Source organism: Xenopus tropicalis, chromosome 2, assembly GCF_000004195.4.
Source record: "Xenopus tropicalis strain Nigerian chromosome 2, UCB_Xtro_10.0, whole genome shotgun sequence".
Lineage (NCBI taxonomy): Eukaryota > Metazoa > Chordata > Amphibia > Anura > Pipidae > Xenopus > Xenopus tropicalis.
The window spans coordinates 125,812,222-125,828,635 of NC_030678.2; the positions used below are offsets into that span (position 1 = coordinate 125,812,222).

Here is a 16,414-nt window from a genome sequence, read left to right on the forward strand (position 1 = left end):
AGGTAGTGCATGGGATGTATATAGTCAATTTGTGTTTTAAGCTGTGCTGTTAAGAAAAGTGGTTCTTGGACAAGGTTATCCCACTTTGCTGGTGTAATTGGAGATTGTAAGCCTGAATCCCAAGTTTGCATATACAGGTATCAGACCCCTTATCTGGAAACCCGTTATCCAGAAAGCTCAGAATTACGGAAAGCCTGTCTCCCATATACTTAATTTTAATCAAATAACTCAGAATTTTAAAACTGATTTCCTTTTCCTATGTAATAATAAAACAGTACCTTGTACTTGATCCCAACTAAGATATAAATAATCCTTATTGGATGCAAAACAATCCTATTGGGTTTAATTAATGTTTTATTGATTTTTTAGAAGACTTAAGGTATTGAGATCCAAATTACGGAAAGACCCCTTATGCGGAATACCCTTGGTCCCGAGCATTCTGGATGATGGGTCCTATACCTGTATTTACATTGGGACTCAGGTCTGGGGATGGTTAGTTGGGTATATATCTGGGAAATAAGTCCTGAAGTATACATGGGAGACTTGCAGCGGGATTCAAATGGTGAGCTCTCTGACATTGGTCTCTTTGAACTTTGTGAAAACTGAAAGTGGGAGATTTGGACAAAGTGGAAGTGTTCTGATGGGAGAATCTGGTTGTTTTCTTAAAGAAATTCTAAGCATTTGAGGCCCCTAGGTGTGGATTGAATCTGCAAGTTTACATATGTTATTCTGGCTGGGGATTATATTTTAAACTACCCTACTAAAGAAATTGTTGCATGAAGAATGATCACAATGCTATTTTTTAAGAAAACGCATATTTGCTTTAAAAGTAAAAACATTAAAATGTATGAAAACAGATTATGAATGTTAAACTTGCAGCTCTTGCTGTTTTTGTGAACTGACAAATATTAGTTCTGGATTATAACCAGGAGCTATACATTTCAATTATTGCTCCACAACAGCTGTAGGACCACAGGTTGAACATCTCTCTTACTTTTAAATAAAGTGATATGTATGATCGATAGGGCAGGTATGTAGGAGGTCTGAGGCCATCAGATACATGGATACGGTCTGGCACTGTGCCATCTTTAATATAAGAAACCCCAGTTTTTAACATTACTTCATACAAATATACCAACAATTATAGTAATTGTTTAATGAGAAATTCAGAACATTATCTGAATGCTATGTCTATTTTTTAGACAGCTATATAGATATAAAGAGATATATAACTAAATTTAACAATCAGCAATTTTTTCAGTTGCTCCTTACACATTTACAGCAGGGAAAATTGATAAAAATGTGATTTATCCCCTTTATATACATTAACACAGTATGGTACTTAGTACAGTGCAATAAATATGCAGGCATAGAGAGGGTTTTAAGATGACCCCTCTGCTTCCTGTGGCATTTTGTGGTGCATTCACAACAGGCCAATTGCTAGTTCCCTCACCCAGGGTTTAGCAGCACTTACAATGCTCTTGGGCTTAATCTAAAGTTCATGTTGGAGAGATTTGCATGAGAGAAGTCATGCAGTGCAGTTGTATTGTACATGTCTTAAAGGGTAAAACAAAACAGTTATAGAGGAGTACAGAGTCTATCTGTCTGCTATTTTCATTGCACATGGCTATGATAACAAGACAAAAAAACCTTTTTGTAAAACAAATATTGGCCATTTATGATCCACAATGTTGTTTTGAGTTAAAATGGCCACAGTTTTAGGGGCACATTTATTTTGTATGTAAGCCAATATCACCCGCGATGTTTGTGATTCCTACCAATCACAAATTCACCTACAAGTTAGAAAACAAAAGCAAAGTTGTGATTAGTTTCTATGGGCAACATCACCGGTGATGTTGGCTTACACATTAGAAAAGGAGTCCGCAAATAGTAACTCACCAAAGTATACAGGGAGTGCCCTGAGAGCCTTCAGCTTAGTGGGTAGATAGCATCCATTAGAATTGTAAGCAGGCACTCAAATAAGCATCCCTCCAAGACAGGCTTGTAAAATAGAATCAAGAATTTATTTTGCATAGACAGCAGCCTTGCACATTTCGTGTTCCTTCAACACTTAGGGGCAGATTTACTAATCCACAAACGGTTCGAAGGTGTCCAAATGTGTTTTTTTCGTAATGATCGGTATTTTTGCGACTTTTTCGTTGCCGTCACAACTTTTTCGTATATTTTCTGCAACTTTTTCGTCGCTGTCGCGAAAAATCAGATTGGTTTTTCCGCTGTTTACAATCGCTCAATACGAAAAAATTTCGACGGCGACGAAATAGTCGTGCAAAATACGATAAAGTTGCGGCGGCGATTAAAAAGTCGCAACAAATACGAAAAAGTTGCGACGGCGACGAAAAGACGGCAACATTTTCGTTTCCAATCCAAATTTTTGCCATTCAGGATTCGAATTCGTGCTTTGGTAAATCTGCCCCTAAGTCATAGGCTACTAGTTACTAGTCTTAGAGGGATGCTTATTTGAGTGCCTGCTCACAATTCTAACAGATGCTATGTTGGCTTACACACTGTAATAAATATGCCTCTTATTGTGAACTTATAGCATTAATCAAAGATACTTGCACATTTTAGTACCTGTGTGCCCCACCAGTCTGTTTGGTTGAATCGCACACATTGTGCTTATTGATGCTGATCCAGGGTCCCCACTGCAGCCACTGTGCCTAGCATCACAAGACACATTTTTGATGGCAACAAGTTTAAACCTTTAGTGCAATTGTGGCCGATTTGTCAACACACACAAAATTATTTGCATTTTGACATAATAGACAGCAATACTAACACACTGAAGCACACAACATTGCCATAAACAGAAAACCACAACCAGGACATTGTTATCCAAAGCATAAGCTCACATACAGTATTTACACATATACTCTCATAGCACAGAGTTCATGTGCACAACACAACAACTCACCAGCCCATGGAGGGCCCTATATTATACTCTACCTTGTCCCCAAGGGGAGCTTCTCTATTTAATAATCAAAGGCCCCTCAGTTTCATTACCCAATGTATATTTTTATGTTTATATCTGTTTTAGGTAATGAAGATAATTTTACAGTTGTTTATTGTACCAGTTAAGTTTGCTGAATCTTTCAATCTTCAAAAACAAATATATTGTTTTATTTGAAGAGCACTGAAATTCATTACATGTACATTACATTTTATGGCAGCTAAATCTTACAGGCACAGTATGCTTTTGTACTAGGTTTCTAATACCTTTTATGGTACAGAGAAGCTAGAAAATAGAGATGTACGTGTGCACAGTCTATAAGATGTACCTCAATAGAATTTTGCTGGAACATAGAACTGCTTACTATAAAAATTCTACTAAGATCTGTCAGGTTCTTTAAAATGGTCCCTATTAACTATATCTTCTTCTAGATAGTCAAAGGGACTACCACTGCCACAGTGCAAAAATGGACACAGTTGTTAAATGCCTTGAGGCCATTTATTAAAAATACTTGTGTATAAACACACTCCCTGCACTTGAATCTATTTGCACCAAGTGCTAAAATGCCCAACAAGTCAGTATCAATGAATTGTGCACGTGTGCACATTGAAGCAGGAGCATCCTGGAGCTACAGCCAACCTGAAGGTATAGATAAATAAAATAATCATATTTAGATGTTATTTTGACACCTGGGGGCCAATTTACTAAAACTATAACACTTCTCATTATTACAATTAGAATAAACTAAATTTCCACAAATCTTTGACACTTTACTAAAAAGTCTGAACTGAAGAAGTACTGTACATGTGGGAAAAAGTCGTAAAACTGGAAATTTTTCAAAATTGTTGCACCGAAACTTCTACTTTTTTTCCACAGTTTTAACTGGCAAACTGTCAGATTCAGATTTTTAGCCATTTTGTCACATAGTAAAACTTAAAAAAGTTTAATTGTTCTATTTAAATGTCTGCATCACCTAAAGTTCGAAGTAGATAGTTACAATGAAATTGTTCATGTCAAGAGCCGGTATTCTTCATGGACTTCCTGCAGCCACAACATTTGCCACCTCTTGTACTAAGCCCCTGATAAATCACATTATTACAAAATGAACATGCAAACACATAAAAGTGGAGAAAGTTAAATTTTGTTTTTGCAGCTGGAATATGCAACATGCTAAACACTCTCACTACAACCCAATAGGAACCTTATTAGATGGGCAGATCAATATGGACCCCCTGCAGCTACAGTATTTGCCACCTATAGTGCTAAGCCCCTGATAAGTGACATTATTACAAAACAAACATGTGAGCACACAGAAAATGGAGAACATTTCGAATTTTGTTTCTTCAGCTGGAACATGCAACATACTGCATCCTCTTACTACATCTCTGAAGCGGCCTCATTATATGGGCAGATCAGTATGGACTTCCTGGAGCCACTGCATTTGCCAACTCTATTTCTAAGCCCCTGACAAATGCCATTATTACAAACCAAACATGCAAACACACATGGTATCCTTAATGCACGGTGCCTCACATTACAGAAATATCTACTGTATCTGGAAAACTTCAGGTGACAAGCATTCAAAATCTATTAGGCATAAGTAAATAAATACAAAAATAAGGGATGAAAAACAGAAACAGCATTTTGACCCAAAACCAATTATGTATATTGTATAGAGATATTCTGTATCGTTTCCTCTTGACAAGTATATCTGAGAACTCTCAGGAAACTGTGACTTGTGACTAACAAATCAAATTTAGCTTTCCTAGACAGGAAGTTGATGCACACCCTTTATCTTATGGATAATATATACAATTAACCAATTATTCTACAGCAGTGTAGCCTTTGGACCAGACTTTCAACTGTGCAGAAACACATTCTACAAATGCCCTACCTTTCCAATTCACCCAACTCTTCAAGCACACTATAATTCTCTATTATGCTTTTAATGTCATGATAGACATATGCACTCAGGGGCATTTGTTTCTATTTACATATTATTATACTGACTAGTTGTGTAGTTTTCTCCTCTGAAAACTAGACTATTTAATTGTCTAAGAGTAAATGTGCACTAAAGTGTGCAAGCATTCTCCCTTTTTCATAGAAAAAAACAATTATAGATTAGATTGTTTTCCTCCACATGAATACAGAAATAGAAGCTTCTAAGCAAAGTAACAGAGCTAAATAAGGCTCAGTGAAGAATGACATACATATGATGTACTATTATAGAACAATACAGTTAATATATAAATAGAGCATCAAAGCATACTGAGCATAACTGATTTTGTTACACTGCCATGAAACACATATTTCATGAGTTTCTAAAAATTATGCCATTTAAAAATTCAGTGTCAGTTGGAAAATAGGTCAAAGTTTTGTGTTAATACAAATGCAGCTTTTATCATAAGTGTTTAAATGCAACTTTGAAATCTTTTTACTTTTACTACTACTTCTACTATTTTTTGCTGTATTCTGCTTCCACCAAAACACCAATGAAGAAACAAACAATTCCATGTAATTGCAGGTGTTTACATTCAGAAAGAAGAAAGCATTCACATTTTGAAGGAATCAATGGGTTGCAAATTGCACTTCTAGTGCAGTGATCCCAGTGTAGTAGTAGTGTAACAAATTTGTTAGGTGCAGGTTGTATGAAAAAACATTTATGTTATTGTGCTCATGTCATGTCAAGCGTTTGGGGAGAATGCTGCTTAATCATTAATATCTTTTTTTAATGTCAATAGTATGATGAGCATAAAACTTTGACTACATGTTATCAGGCTGACACAGAAACATGTATATCTGAAGGTAAAATAGAGCTTGCCACAGTCCACCAGGTGAATTCTGGTACACTCTATTTGTATGATATAAGGGGTGTATTTATCAGGTTGCAAATATTACTGTAACTGTAACCTCCATGTAGATCACACAAGAAAATACAAAAAACTGCTCTGAAATGCCTATCCACAGGCAACACAATAGGAAACGCCGGTGGAAAGGCCTATGCATTGCCTCAGTTCCCTGAAGTCACACAAAGTTTCCTTCTGCAAGCAATTTTGGGCAACTTCGAAAAGCAAAAGCAATGCATGTCCTATTGTTGCCAGTGGAAAGGCATTTCAGAGCAGTTAGTGGGCCACGGTAGCAGAATCTATTGTGGGCAACTAACTCGCTCTGCAGACCATTAGCCCAAGGGCTCACAAGGCATCTAAAATAAAGTAGAGAAAAATAAACTCAGTATTCACTCTTAATTTGGCAACAGATAAATGTCTAAACTCCAACATTGTCTCTGTACACTGAACACAAAAAATGTTTCCTTTTTTTCTCCCGAGCTATTTTACAATTTCATAACCAAGCCCACATATATTTGCTTCAGCAGTTACTTAAAAAGAATGGGACCCATACTCACGGAGCATTTGCTTAAAGGAGAAGGAAAGGCTAAATCGTTGGGGGGGGTACCAAATTTTAGGCACACACCCCCCCTTATCGGATTCCCCTGGCCAGAGAAAACTGCACTGGGGTGTATGCAAGATACATTCATCTTCCTTCGTCAGCATCCTGGCATCGACGCATGTGTAATTGAATGAAAAAGCCATTTTTTTCCGTTAAAGTCAGCTTTTCACTCTACTGCACATGCACAAAGATCAAAAAATGGAAGAAGAAATGCTCGCCCGCATACACCCTAGAGCACCAGCCAGGGGTTTCAGGTAAGTGATTAAAGACACAGGGGGTGCCTAATATTTTTGCTGTGACACACTGTGTCTTAAAACAATAAGGTTCACCACAATAGCAGAATAATTCTCCTGAGGGTTTCATACTAACATTCTCACATAGAAATGCAGTGGAACATGATTATCCTATTATGATGGGGTATTATACTACTTTTTTTGTTTGTTTGTTTGAAGTACATTTTAAGTTGAAATAAATGGCTGTGCGTGGTGAGGGAGTTTGAAAGTTCATGCCTCACTTCTTCTGTGTACCTTAATAAATTTGAGTTGAACTTCATTCATCAGCACAACAGAGTATGCCAGGAACATGAAGATCTGGCTATTTTTAAATAATTGTTTATTCATTAAGGTAACCTATCCATTTATTTGCAGTTTACTAATATTGTATTAATATGTCCAAATTGACTGCAAATAAATACATTATATCCACCGTGCATTAGCAATCTACTTGGAAAAGACTCACAAAGAAGCTAAAAAGTAAAGGTGAATTTCCCACCAACATGTGGGGGAAGGTTAAGAGGTTATTGTTATCTACATCTACATAACAGTCATTATACACAAGTTCAGCAGAATTTTACAATAGAAATCGCAAAAGAGCAAGTCAAGCTATTCTTTCAAAGGAAAACTAAAAAAGGAAAAAATTAAGACATGACGTGAACAAAGGAAACTTGTCAAGTTATTGGACTCCTAGTTTTTACAAATTCAATCCAGACAGGAAGTTCTCAGACTTTTTTTCCCATTCTTTGAAAAGTACTATATTTTATTACTTGCTTACTTGGTTTGAAAAATCAACATACTGTTCTTTGACTTCAGCTTATTCTTCCGATTCTTCTTTTTCTTATTATTTTGGTTTGAAAACCCAACATACTATTCTTCGACTTCAGCTTATCAATTTGCTTTTTCTTATTCTTAGCGCCCCCCATTTTCTACATGCTTCTCCTACTTAAGTTTTAGGGATACAACACCCAAACCATGTCCTATAGCGGAGCAGGTTGTTGCCCTTTTCTAATCACTCCCACCCTCCAGCTTTTTGTGGCGAATGATGTTCGGGTCCAAAAAAACTTGACCTGACATATTGAGCAAAGTCTATTTATATACCCGCACCCGACCTGTCTCTAATGCCAGGAGGGGGTGGGGCGAGGCAGGCATGCATCTAATAGATGCTGCCGGAGCCAGAAGAGTGGCAGTTATGTCATGGGCAAGGAGCTCAGCCCGCACCCACCTATGGCCCATGTATTTGCTTTGCGTGTCAGCCCAAACCCGCCTGACCAGCCAGCCCACACTACAGAACACCCCAATTTTCCATTGATTTTAACAGGGAAAATTTTCAAACTGCTGCCACTCTTACAGCTTTGAAGCTACACTACCAAACTTGAATAACATTATCATCGGGTCACCCCAAATGAAACAACTACATTTGTTGGACTAACCAAAGTGGGAGGAGCCAACAACAGGCAATCAAATTTCACCCATTGACTTTAACGTGGAAATTTAAACTTCTTAGAGCTTTAAAGGCACACACTATCAGATTTCTTAAATTGAATTTTTATTGTTTTACATTTAAAAAACCATTTTCACACTATTTATGCCAGGGTTCCCAAACTTTGCACTGGGTGACTATGTATTCAAGGTTAGAAAAAGTGGGTGGAGCTGCCAATAGCCAATCAGCATGTCTAGGAAACCCAGTTAGAGGAGCTTAATAAACCCTGCATGACATTAACCTATTTTGTGGCAAGTGTAAACATTCTCAAATCAGGGGTAGAAACATCAACGGCATGCACTCAACGGATTCCAGGACAGTGGTTGTAAAACTTCAAAAAGCTTTATTCAAGAATCCAGACCGGACGCGTTTCGTGTGTTGCCACATGTATTCATAGGTACAAAAGTGTAAACATTCCACTTAAACTCTATTAAAGGGGAAATATACTCCTGGTGAACATGTTTTTTTGCCTGTTTTAATCACAAAATCTATGCATTTTGTTATTGCTTGACAAACTTCTTGAGTTAAACAGGTAGATCTATGAAATTATAGCTACTTGTGAGGTAAATAATTAAAATGCCAGTATGTTAGCAAAAATGCATTATGCAGGGAGATTATCTGTGTGCTGGTGATCTAGATATCTACCTCACAAGGACCAAAACCTAGTTGGTTCAATCAAGAAATAACATAGTACATAGATTTTTCGAGATTAAAACAATAGGCCAAATGTATGCTTGGCTGCTGCCATATTGATTGAACTAACGTTGAAAAGGGAGTATACCCTTTAATTCCATGGTCCCCATTAAGATTCATGTTTTAAGGGAATGTTTATAAAGTATTTTAGGGGAAAGGTGCAGAAAAAACATAATGTAAGATCTCTTAGAATATCTAGAGCCATTTTTTTTTAAAAATTTAACAACTCCCCCTTTATCTAAAATTAGAAAACTTCACTAGCGCAATCAGTTTCACTAACTTAAGGAATGAAATTCTCATTCCAAGAAATACAGTCTCTGTAAATCTTCAAGTACTTCTTTAGCAGACTGTTACTTTAGGGGTTAATACTCCAAGGTCAACTTCTAAAGATTCCAGTATTAATTAATTACTAGTTCCTCCCTTTAGACACTCCGGTGGGGGCCCACTTGCAGGTGGCTTTTCCTTCAGTCAGAATTCCTCAAAAGATGTTGGTCTCTCCAGGCACAGGATATGCCTCCCTGTAGCAGCCTGCTCCAAAAGACTGATTCTACTCGAGCCTTTCAGCACTCTGAGCCCACATGAGGCTTCCAGGCCTCTAAAATCTTCTCTTTCTCCTTCCTGGCTTGCTGTGCCAGGCAGTCTACCTCTAATTGCCTTCTGGGGCTTTCAGACTGCTTTACAACTTCATGTAGCCCTGAAGTTAGTGTTTAACTTGTTGCTAGGCAACTGCAGACAATAAACATGGTGCCCATAAAAATACTTCCTTCTACCTGTGAGTATACGAGTTCCCTTACAAATCCAGAGGAAGACACCTGCCTCCTGCACTAGAGAAGACTACTATGGGGCCTCTGCTCTCCCTTCCTACATTCAAATATGTATTCCCTTATATATCAAGCCTCAAGTAGCCTTGAGGCTAAACTTCCATGAATATTAGAGTTAATTGGCATTTAGCCACATATTATGCTGTTTTGGACCCTCCATCCTTTGCTTTGCCACCCATTGTTCTGCCTATGTACTAAAATGTCTTGATCTTGCCCAAGCAGCAAGTCCAATTTTTACTGCTACCACAGGCAGACCTACCTATTAAATCTATGTAAAAGTTCCATGTCTGTGTCCTTGAGCATTCAGGATAGTCAGGTTTTGGTGCTTTGGTCAAAAGGTAGTGAAGTCTCTTACCCAAGGTCAGCATGGAGAGCCCAGAAGAGTTCAATAAAAAACCCAAAAGTATGCCATTATACTGAGCCCCATCTAAGCTATATGTGCATGTATGCTTTTATTTCACATACTAGTCTTGCCTAAACAATAAGATTTCACAAGTAGCAATGCTCTTTAGAAAAGATATCCATCCCTATAATTACAGCAACTTTTTTTGGTCAGTAACTGTTGCATTACGGTGGTTTTCTATGAATATTGACAGACATATTTATTCAGCCCTGCAACTAGAAGTTACTGGATAATCATTTTCAGGCACACCTAAACCTATACAAAGATTCCCTGTTTCATGCAGGTCACCTAGGTCCCTGAATGGGACTTTACTACTCCTTGGACACTTGTCTTGTCTTTGGCTCTATTACCTATTTTGTTATACTACTGTATTTATGAAAATATAGATTCATTTATTTTTGTAAGAGATAATATAGGTATGGGACCTGTTATATAGAATGCCCAGGACCTGAATAATGGGTCTTTCCATAATTTGGTTCTCTATACCATAAGTTTCCCCAAAACTTTAACATTAATTAAACCCAGTAGGATTGTGCTGCATGCAAAAATGATTATATATTAGTTGTAATCAATCAAAAAGGTACTGTTTTATTATTACAGAGAAAAAGGAAAACATTTTTTTAAAAATGTTTAATTTTTTTCAATTAAAATGGAGTCTATGAGAGATGGCCTTCCTGTAATTCAAAACACTCTGGATAATGGGTTCCGGATAACGGGTTCCGGATAACAGATCCATTACCAGTAATTAATTACCGTTCTGGAAATTTTAGTGATAGTCTTGCTTGAGAGTATTAATTTAGCTTATGCTGTTAACCAACAAATTATTTCCCTAATAATCAATATACAAGTGGCAAGAGTTTATAGTGTTAACTTTTTTTATTACTGTATTCAGTACCCTGTAAAATAAAACATAAAATTAATGTTTACGACAGTAAGGTTTTATTTGGTACTGTTTCCTTTGGCATCAGTCGCACAAAAATGGTCAGATCAAATAAGTAGGTTTGTTATCAAAAGTCTGTTTAATAATGGTTTTCATTATAATGGCTGAAAGAATGCAGACTCTGGCATGTTTCTCTCCATATGTAGAAAGCTGCTGAAGCACAGACTGAGATGTAACAGGAAACACCTGTAGGCAAACGTCACCCTATTGCAACACTAAAACTTCTTAGGCTCCTATTGGGCTACTTTTGTCCTAAATAACTATAAGTTCATATACATATAAATAATGCCATAAATAGTTAACCACCCTACACTGTAATAAAAAATATACAGTTACTTACGTTGTCACTTTTAAAAGTATTTCCAACAAGTATATATTATGCAGAGTGGCACTTCTTTCCAAAATCCATTTTTAACAATGGGTGCTCATCTGGCAAACACAACTACATCAAATTTAGTTCCAATTGATTCCAACTTTTGCTTCAATTGAATAGTTAGAGCATAGAGAAGCACTGGTTTGTACCTGCATGGTTCTTACAACAAGACAGAGAAGCTGTGTGCCACCAACAATGAAAGGCTAGGTATTGCAAATGTTCGAAATGGTTCCTATAAGTGAGAAATAGAATTTGTGTCAAAATATTATGAAGGCTTCAACAAGAACTAGATCATGGTTCCAAAAGGGTACTATGAACGCCTTCCTTCTGGTTGTACTTCTGACACAATAAGGTTGTAAAAAAGGGCTGACTCTAAAGTAATCATTCTTTTTGAGACTGGTTCCCCTTGGGGGGCCTTGGAAGTAGCTGGTGGCTCTACCTAAGGTTTAGTAAAGTCTTGGCATAATAGCGGTTTTGTTTTCTAGATACTTCTGAAAGCATAACTTGATTGTTACTTATAGTACAATTTGGGGTGGGCACTTATTTACTTTCCTCAATACTACTAAATGCTTAGCCCATACCTGAAGTATCATGAACTCTTGTGTGAATTCACTGTGGTAGTCAATGGTTCTATACTGTATGTAAAAATAACACCAATGGGAAGAAAATAGTATTAAGTCAATAAAACAGTTGTTGAAACATTTTATTATTTTTCCTTTTTGAATTGCATTATTACAAATAATTTGCAAATAACTACTGTATGCTTTTTTTTTTAAAAAGATTGAGAGTAAAAAATGGTTTATCATCATACTTCACCATGCTTAACGATCATTTATAGAAATATCCAAAAATTAACTTTAGCACATTAAAAATATTCCAAATTAAGGGGATAAGAGCAACTTTTGTAGTTATTTTTATTTTACCAATTGATCTCTTAACATTATTATTTAGATAATATTTTGCTCATTAATGTTTAACCTTTAATGTGGCCGTTTGATATCTCCAGACAATGAATAAATATAAACTTATATAACTGGCAATATTACTAATATTTTTGTAATCATAAACATCTGTCTATTACTGAACCTTTAGGCTTTGGGCCTTTAGTCCCAGATGTTCCTTTTTAATTTCCTTTTTACCTGGCATAATAAGCCACTTTAATAGTTGAAAACAGATCTTCGACTATCTCTGCCAGGCATGAATCACAAAGAGTACAATGCATGAGTTTCATATAATTGTGATATTAGGGGAAGCAAAGACGTATGAACATACAGTAAAAGTAATTTAGACATGGCCTGTTTCAGGGTACGGGAGAGAGAACAATTGTCCAGGGATTGATGTTGGTAGATGAAGCTATTACATACTCTTGTTTTGTGGTCATTTTTTGGTTGTCTTTTAAATTAGCTATTAATGGCGCATATGATGTGCAAAATGCTTACAGCTTACCATTTATTGTATCAGCATCTATTGTGCCGTGTATGCCCGCTTTTATCCACCAGCTCATCTGCAGGCCTTTTAAAGCCACAACTACTGCCAATATGCTCAGGAAGTCAACCAAACAAGTTACAGTGAGTGAATTTAGCCTCGGTATAGATCAAAGCACGGTTCATTCAATCATTTCTGTTAACAAAAAAAAAAAAAATGATATGTGTGTATATATATATATATATATATATATATTGTAAATGTAAACATTGTTGGCAGGGTTACCAAAATAAAATGCAAATTCAAAGAAGTAGATATTGAACATTTTAAGGCTCATTTGAAAACCCAGAAGCAGCATGCACAATCTGCCTTTTTTGCACTTGCTTGTGTGCAAATAGCCTGAGGCCTCTGCACTCCATTTCCCTTTGCTATTCCCTTTGCTAATACAGTGCTAATGAGGGCCAGGTGGGCGAGGCACGTGGGCTACTCCCAGCCCCAAACTTGTGCATTACTCCAAAGCACAAGGTAAGAAGGTGCAGCATGTATCAGGTCCCTGTCCTTTACACCTGGGGGCACAAGTACTGTTGAATGAGCACTAAGGGGTGTGCTCTTGCTCTAGTTCTCTAAGTTCAATATATAAAAGAAGACATCTCTAGTCATGTTTGTTTGTAAGGTTTCACTCTCCTTTAACGGCTAATGCCAAAACATTTGTCCATAGCAACACTTTTTTACCTGTTATTTGTGCCTATATATTACCTACCCACTCAGAGCAAGTTCATGTGTCACTTAGCACATGGCACCTAATCTTTGCAACTCTGCTTACATTTATTGTTTGTTTGTCCTGCCTGTTTGGTCTTTTACTGTACTGTAAAAATGTGCAGTGATGGCCGTACAAGTATTGCTATATAAAATATATACATTTGGGAAATTATGTCTTATTTCCAATGTATTCATTGAAAGTTAGTATGATTTTTAATGAAAGCTTCTACTATTTCCTATGATGCAAAAAAAAGCTATCATTAGAAAGTACACTGAGTGAAATAAGGATTCCAAGATAAACAGAATTTCCATTCATTACTAGATTTTAAATCACATTCAAGGACCTGTAATACAATTTATTTCCATGGCTGAACAAAATCCGACCTTTCTTCCCTAATTTCTGCTCAGACTGATTTATAGCTGTTACGATGAATTGCGACACTAATTCATCCAAAAGGGAAGTTGTTTTTTAAATGAACAAATAGTTTAGTGCTATAGTAAAAAAATAGGGGTATTCTGATGACATATTGTTTTGCTTGGAGGTTTACATGGAGATGAAGTTCAATAAATAAGAACATGAATTAGAAAGGTTCTTCTATATGGATGGTTTGGTTTTAATTGTGAAGCAGCCATATCCAAAGCTAGATTTTCCATAAATATATGTCAGACATTAAGGCATGTTTTATCGTACCACTTGTTAATCTGTTTAACCCTAGTCAATGTGGGTTTTGATAGAATTATTGTAGGGAGAAGTTCATGGTTCACAGGACACAACACGGACGTGTGGTTCATATATGCTTTATACTTCTCCATCCATTGTAGTTATGTGAAATGGCTAGTCATTATAGTTAATCAACAGGACTGAACTATATGTCTATAAAGGTTATCATTCATCCAGGTCATGATATACAGTCTGGGTTTTTTCTTGAAAACGTTTCAGTGGCTTCTTCAGTTCAAATGACTGGTAGGGAATTCCCCGGTATTTAAACCCTTGATGTTAGTTCAGACACAGACGTCCAATCACAATGGTTCCATTGAACTTATTCAGTTAGGTGTTGGCTAAAACTGACAGGTGTAAGAAGGTATGATCTAGTCACAATGGTACCATGATTCTCATTGATGTAGGTGTTAATCCTTCAAAGAACATGGCTGGATGTGTGAACAGTTGTGAAACCGCCGAGGTAAGGATGTCAAAGCGGCATTGTATGTTGACGACAAGTGTCGTAGGTCCCCTCCTCTGTTCCGGGATGGTTTTTCCAGGCTGGCATAAATGGCATCTTTCACACCTCTTTCAAACCATCTGTCCTATCGGTCCAAAATATGCACGTTACTGTCCTCAAAAGAGTGACCTTTTTCTTTGAGGTGTAGATAGACTGCTGAGTCTTGTCTTGAGGCTGTGCCATGGGTTCACCTGTGTCTCCAATTGTAGCGAACCTTTACATGGAAGAAGTGGAAAAGAAAGCCCTGGACACCTTCAAGGGAACAACACCAAGTCATTGGTTCAGATATGTGGATGCGAGGTTCCAGCCTTCACCAAACACATAAACTCGGTGGACAAAAACATCACGTTCACAAGGGAACATGTGAAAGACAGCAAACTGCCTTTTTTGGACTTTGCTATAGTTATCAAAGAGGGGGGGACCTGGATATTGAAGTATACAGGAAACCCACCCACACAGAACAGTACTTGCAGTTTGATTCCCACCACCCTTTGGAACATAAACTGGGTGTCATTAGGACTCTACATCATCGGGCTGAAACTGTGGCATCCAATGCAGAGGCTAAGGAGAAGGAATATAAACATCTATACTAATAATACCGGGGAATTCCCTACCAGTCATTTGAACTGAAGAAGCCACTCGGATGAGTGGTGAAACGTTTTCAAGAAAAAACTCAGAAAAGTCGAATTGTTTTTAGAATTAATTCTACTAGAGACTGAACTATATATTCACGTGAAAGGCCAGATTGGGCATATATTAGCTTGTAAAGGTAATCTCAACAAACCAGCAGATATTCCTGCTATCTTGAAACTGTGTTTGGAGGCACCCTAAGGCTAATTATATATATACCGTTTTTATCTCCAGCAGAATATAGCAATCCCACCCAATGCTGTCCTCCTGTGGGTAGTAACAGGCATAATGGATATCTGCCTGTCCCTGTGGCCACCAAGTGCATTTTAGACCGCAAACTAACTTCAGAGAATTATAGAGTTGTCATTGTTGGTGTGGCTTGCCACTTTCAAAGGTTTCCGGTAATCTGAGACCGTTTTAAATGCCCTATGCACAAGGTAAATGGGTTAGCTTTATACTTTATAGGACTTCAGTTGCTGTTGAAAAACATGTTTCAATATTAAGTCTATGTGATATTTTTGTTGTCTTTGCAGTTTGATAAATCCCACTGCTATGAGAACATTTCTTCTTCTATCATGTCTTTAATAAAATATGAATGGTTTGCTGTTCAGTTCATGGGCATAAACCCAAGCTAATTTAAATTTCTAAAGAGCAAAAATGACCTCATGTTTTATTTTGAACTGCCGCCTATGATTTATGCTATTTATTTGTTTCTTTTATTATCTATAAGCTCTGCAGATATAGAAGCAAAACTTTGCCAATTTATATTTCTATGACCATTATTATTTTAGGATGAACAGTGTAAATGATGTGTTAGATATATTGTTTCTGCCAAAACCAGAGAAGGAAGAGATCATGGCATATTAAAAGTTATTAACATTATTGTGTTATACAGAGTGTTCTATTAGATGTTGATCATAGACTGCAAGGTCTGCTTTGAATTTTAATGATTTTATGGCAAGCAAAACATTTGTATATTG

At 36.9% G+C, this 16,414-nt stretch overlaps 1 long non-coding RNA gene across 3 annotated transcripts in view; it reads right to left on the reverse strand.

Moving 5' to 3' along the window:
• LOC105946542 overlaps positions 1–16,414 on the reverse strand; it is a 30,443-nt gene that overhangs the window by 12,169 nt on the left and 1,860 nt on the right. For 2 of the 3 annotated variants that reach the window (XR_004221356.1, XR_004221355.1), the window contains exons 2-3: positions 12,847–13,020; positions 11,982–12,035 (exon numbers count right to left, since the gene is read on the reverse strand). This is a non-coding gene — a long non-coding RNA (uncharacterized LOC105946542). The remainder of the gene's footprint in view (positions 1–11,981; positions 12,036–12,846; positions 13,021–16,414) is intronic. The other variant, XR_001924094.2, reaches the window with a different exon arrangement.